This window comes from Betta splendens, chromosome 4 (assembly GCF_900634795.4).
Source record: "Betta splendens chromosome 4, fBetSpl5.4, whole genome shotgun sequence".
NCBI lineage: Eukaryota > Metazoa > Chordata > Actinopteri > Anabantiformes > Osphronemidae > Betta > Betta splendens.
Genome location: NC_040884.2, coordinates 15380817 through 15387005, shown reverse-complemented (window position 1 = coordinate 15387005; position 6189 = coordinate 15380817). Strand labels below are relative to the sequence as shown.

The 6189-nt window shown below is 44.1% G+C and overlaps 1 protein-coding gene across 3 annotated transcripts in view; it reads left to right on the top strand.

The window, feature by feature from the left end:
• The window catches only part of zfhx4 (zinc finger homeobox 4), a 243340-nt gene extending 241694 nt beyond the window's left edge, over positions 1-1646 (top strand). For all 3 annotated transcript variants that reach the window (XM_055508360.1, XM_029146686.3, XM_029146685.3), the window contains one exon: positions 1-1646. This exon is cut by the window's left edge and continues 2689 nt beyond it. The gene's annotated coding sequence lies outside the window, so the exon portion shown is untranslated.
• The last annotated feature ends 4543 nt before the right edge of the window (positions 1647-6189 follow it).

Here is a 6189-nt window from a genome sequence, read left to right as displayed (position 1 = left end):
TTGGTCACAATGTTAACAAAGGTATGATCATTTGCTCTACATTTGCAAATATGCTGCTTTAAAAGGGGGACAACAGCATTTGTGTTGTATATTAAAACATTTTCATGTACTTGTAGGACTTAAAACAGTGTTAACACCTATGAGCAGCCATTTAGTGCATAGGTTGACATCATCCCATCGATTCTCTGGGCACTTCTGATGATCAACAGTTAAAGTCATCAATTTCATTTCTCCACCTTTAGTGATTTTAACATTGCAAAGTATTACCTTACAAAGTTTGCTGCTACTGTGTAATGTTATTTTGCTTGCCATATATTCTCTCAGCTTTCTACCAGACAAAATACTGATCCATTAATTGCTTTGCATTGCTATTTTTTATTTTATTTTATGTTATTTTGCTGTGGAACTAAGAATGTGAAAGCTGTCAAAGGGTGTTCAATTTTTTACGAATCACTTTTTTTAGTTGGGTAATTGAAACCAATGTGATTCATTCCAAAGTAACAGAAGGCTATTTGTATGAAAGAAGGCTTGTGAACAAAGAAAGCTAAGCTGTTGTACATATTCGTAGTTGGCTGTGCATGGTACAAATTTATTAATATGAAGAAATGCAAAATTGTATTGCTTTTGGTATTTCCTATTCTGAGATGAGCAAGTAGCATGTAATGCAATGTTTGACAGGTTAAATCAAATCATGTTTAGTTATTGTTTCAATCAAGTAACATTTCCTCTTATGTTTATTATTGTAAAGGTGTTTTTTTTTTCAAAGTTTTAAAGCAAAAATGTCAGTTTTTAATTTTCTGTGTGAGCTTTTTAAATGTCATTATTTGGATTTTTAGTATTTTAACATTTACTTTAATCCTGAAGACACTTTTCGATTGTGTTTCATAAGAGACATCCTGGCCTCCGAAGGTGCAATTCTGCCATTGTACAAACATGAGCGACTGTCCTGATTCCAAAGGCTTTTACAACTCTGGCTTTTTGCCTTTCCCCACTCTGTGGCTCAGCATGATAAGACTGAACTGTCAGCTAGCATCATGTGCTAAGATGTTAGCATCAGACAGGACGCTTTCCACACCAAGGACTGGTAAAAGCTAACAAACCAACAAAAAGGATTGTCCAACAATATAACTGTACATAGATATTGCAACTGCACAGCAGCCAAAAAGAAAAAAAGAACTTTTTAAAAAAATGGATGGATTGTGTCATGTTTATGGGGACAGCCTTCAAAAGGTTGAAACTGGAATTGTTCTTCTGGATGTCAAAGGGATTTTCATGGCGCAATCATATCCTACACAATATGTACTCTTCAACATCTGGGTTACATAGGAAATGCACCCTGAGGTTTTAATAAGAAGAAGCCCCTATGGCTAAAACTTTAAATAAACTAAACCAAAAATGTTATTGATGTTTTATATATAGAGAGTAGTCGCATTAGTTTTTGTTACTGTACTGTTTGAGGTCTCAACTGTACCGTATCACGGTAATAACATGGTTTTGAAACCTTTTTTTTATTTTGTCACAGACCTGTTGTCATAGTTGAAATGACGTTTATTGTAGATGGTATTTGAACAACTTCTGGAAATAGTTCATCAAGTATGTTTGTTGCTCATTGTTGTGATACATTAAAAACTGTATCTGCAAACCAGCTTGGTCGCATCGAATGTTGTTTATTTCAAATGTACTTTTTCATCTTCTGGCAAAGAAGCTTCATTAGACACAAACACAAGAAACATTTATATTTATAAAGCACTATTAAGGTTTTTAGATGCCTGAAAACTATGTCCTGCCTAAATGTTCTTTTCATACCATTACATATAATTTGCATCTTGTGTAATGCTGTATTATATTATGTTGTTTGACAATTTCATTGACTATTTATATGGCTTTCAAAACTCTATTAAGGACTAAAATGGACACCAGTGTGAGACGGGAGGGCGACATTTCAGATCTGAGGTCAACACATACTGTCACATTAAAAATTGCCTCAGCACAATACATCACACCCTGCCAGCGAGACGTGCCCGCCACCAGTGTCAGGGTCACGGAGAAAGTCGACGTTCACAAGTCGTTAAATCCACCTAATGAAATTTCACAAGGGCAGCAAAAATCGAGAGGGAAGATGAGAGATCTCTTCTATGTGGCCTTTATTGTTTTGCTTGACACACTTCGCCGTGCGCTGCTACAGCCGCAACATGTAAAAGCCTCAAAAACAGCTTTTTGCCCCCCCCCACCACTCCCCCCTCCCTGATCTGACTTCACCCCTCGCCCTTGACGAATGTGCTCGGCTCACGGGGTGCAACTGTTCTGCTGAATGGCCCTTTCCTGTTGCTCACACTTAAAGCACGGGCGGTTGTTGAGGTAGGGCTCCCACCGCATATTATGGGATTGAATTGCATTTGACCTTTGTGGAGAACAATGGCTGAAGGCCTTTCATTTTTCTGGCATTCTAGAAGAAGGACTCCTTTACACTGTGTTTTCACTGTGGTCTGCCAGTAACTCGCAAGCAGAACAACAGAGCGATCTGTAAACACAAAGTACGTCCATGAGTGTTATGTACGTTACGCAGGTAAGGGAGACGCAGGCGGATTGTTTACCTTTTCATATCTACTGACATAGCTTTTTATAGGTCACACAACACAAACGCACACAAAAAATATTGTTTTTAGATTTTGGAGGCCACCCAGCTCCGCTTCGCTACCGCGCCGTTCTAGAATAAAAAGCGTCTGCGAGGAGAAGAGGCTCGTGGTGGTTCAGACACAGCTTTGCTAAAGAGGCCACAGCAGCGAGCGCTCCTGCCCTGAATACACGATAAAAGGTTTACTGTAAATTCTAAATGGCGTTTTCTGCAACCCATACATCACTCGTGACCATTAGGTTCCACCCTCACGGCACAGTGCGCCCTTCTAGCCACAGCTTTCCAGATGATACAGTACAGAAGCGGCAGTGGAGGCAGATCTGGCTTTGAATAGCCTGCAGCCAATGGATTTTCTCTGGATAATACAATGTTTGGGACAGAGAGGCAGGGATTAGTCCAGACGGATACATCCACCACCCCCCACATGCCCAATCTAATTAGACTGGAATCTGTTTAAGATGAAAGCAAGCCCTAGCATCACCGCACTAAATACTGGAATTAGTATTCCCCGCATGGGAATTTAATGACAGAGACTGAAAATCCAATCACATTCACTGCCAGTTTAGCCTCTCATGCATTGGGCCTGGACAATGACGAAAAGAAAGAACAACAACAATGATTTGTCTGTCAATAGATATTGACCAACATCACATCTGAGGCCACTTGCGTATTGGCGTTGCTGTGTGTTGTGATCGTTTAACGAGGATAAACAGCTTATAATCAGATATTTAGAGAGTCTGTTTCTGACGTAAACCTTTGTCACGTTCCAATATGCTCAGACGCCGGAGCACGAAATGAACACAAACACAAACAGGAAGTGCCGACGAAGGCGCTCCTCCGTTTCTGTTTACGCGGTTCACGTAGAGCTCGAGCTCATCGGCCGAGTTCAAACCAGCGGCGCACGTGCAGAAACGCGCGGTTCCAACGTGTTTTGCAGGAAAAAGCCTGCTGCTCGTTCGGTTCCTCGGCCTCCGGATGCTGCGTTTGCGCACGAAATCCTACAGTTGGGTGTTAATCAGCTCTTTACATCAAACCCCTGATTGCTGCATAGAAACAGAAGCTGTCAAATTATTGCTATCAAGCAGGCGGCGCCGTAGCCTTTATAGTTTCTATTATCTGCCAGACTGAGCCCACGTTCGCTGATAAAAAGCGCGTCGGCCGCCACACATCCACGCGAAACATTCCCACTGTCTCTTGACTTTATCTTGCCCTTATTATTATTATTCCCCTACCTAAGTATATGCAGTCAAGGGAACTCTATTTTAAAACCGCTAAAATGCGAGCCATATTTCAGCGTCAGATTGGTGATTAACGACGTGGACCGGAAATAACTCCGGCACCTGGGCTCCATCCACCACACAATATCTCCTACACCTGCGATTCATCCACTAAAGCATTGCACCGGAGAAATCAGCAAGCCATTGTCCCATGTGCACAAATACTCTACATGAAATGCTATTATTTATTACCTGCTGTATTTGGGGACGTGTGCACCAAAACAGAACCTGTTGTTTTTCCGTTAACAGGTGTAATGCAACTTTCCGACTGGCATAACAACTGATTCTGCAAAACTTTGCAACTTTTACCCCCGGTAGGAAATTCAGTGTGCTTTTTTAAGTAAACGACGAGATAAATATTGTTTGTACAGTTGGCAGCGCCGTCTCGCTGGGGAAGGGGACGCAGCGCCAGGCAGCGAAAGGCACAATTCACGCTGTGATGCATTCTTTAAGATGGAAATAAACATTAACAACATTTCTCTGAATCTGCCCAGGTGTCAACAAAGGCCACACACAAACTAACATATGAAAAAGGCAATCTTATCTTCTTTCTGTATTGCTTTCTTTTGGCCTTCCCTGCTTGTACTGTTTACTGCTGCAATACCTCATTTCTGAGGTACAAAAGGAGGGAAGGAAGGTGAGGAAAATGGATGTGGCAGAAGTACACCTGCCTTATTATTGCATTGTGGATGAAGGATACAATCATTGCTGGCATTTGTGCAAGACACACAGCCAACTAACACATATTTTAAAGTGAAAGGAAGGGGGGCGGAGGTGTGAGGGAGAGAGGGAGGAATGCCTGAGAGGACGAGGGAAAAGCAGACGCAGACAGACGGGCCAACAGGCTGAGACGGAGTGTCAGGGACAGGGGGAGCGCCAGAAAGTAGGTGATGCAGACAGCGAAATGAGCAAGTGATAGAAGTGAAGTGGGAGTGAGAGCGGGAGAGAAAGAAAAGGAGGGGCAACCTGAGAGAAATCAAACATGGGCTCCGTGCAGCAGAGGTGCGTCGGCAAACAAGCATGTTATGGCAGCCCGCTGGGACTTCCCCGGCAGATCGTTTGTGCTGTTTCCCAATCTGTTCTGAGGAGCGGCGCAGCCCCACATGGGGACATGTGAAGGCGTCAAGATAGGATTGCTTAAGACAGATGAAACAAGGTGTTTTTTGATGCCATCTCGAGCGGACAAAAGCCTGATTTCCTGTTTTGCCTGTGACACAAAGGGTGCTGTGTAGTTTGCTGAACAGTTCAAGGCTGTTTTGTTGTCAGGGCTGTAAATAACTAAACACGAAGTTATGGAGGGGTGGGATCTCTGTGCCAAAAACTGAAAAATATGTGTCTCATTTTCCCTTGTTTTTTCTTTTTTTTTGGCATTTGAGATGCCGTAACACCTGTAAGAAACAAGGCGCGCCGCAGTTGTGTCGTCGGCTCCTGCAGCGGCGGAGAGATGCGGGGAGCGAAGGCCCCGGACGGGAGCGGCGTCCTCTCCGCTCGCGGGACCGCTGGAACGGAGCTCCACGCGTCACACGTGTTGCTGTACGTTTTAAGGGGGGCCGAGCGGGCTGTTACAAGGCGCCGGGTCGTTGGGGAAATAAGGGAGCGGCGCAGGGGGGGAATAACCAAATTTTAGGGGGCGATGGGGTGTGTCCTCACGCAGACGCCGGCGAGCTGAAATCATAGCAGAGGAGCGGGCGCTGAGGAAATAGAAGCCGAACACGAAGCGACACGGTGCATTCCCCAGGTCATTCACAGGCCCTGCACGCGAGCCCGGCGCTCCGCGGCTCATCGTTCATCACACGCCGGCCCCGGCCCGGCAGCGAAAATTATAAAGCAGACAAACAAGCGTGCCTTGCAATTTACCCAATCACCGGTGAATGGGTGAGGAGATGGATTGACATCAAATTGACTCGGATGCCGGCCGCTCTCGAGGTTCCCTTTGTGGGGGCGACTCAGCATCCTGGCAGGAGCGTTTGTAACAAAAAGCTTTTTTAATGTTTAAATGAAATTTTTAATGAGGCCCCGTGTTGCTTTTCCTTTCCGGTCGCGCCGAGCCATCGGAATCATTAAAACTTACTCCTTCTTTTATTTCAAGGTCATTTGAAGAAATAAGGCAGCCTTAAGTGGCCCTCAGACCAAAAGTGGCCTATATGCCAAAGACCGCAAATGAATGTAGCCTAATGCGTTTTAATTTGCATTCATCTTTAAAAACACAGAAGAGCCATCTCCAAGTTCTAATAGGCTGAGATGGCAGTTGGAGGCCCTCTAGTCATTAGTAGCAAT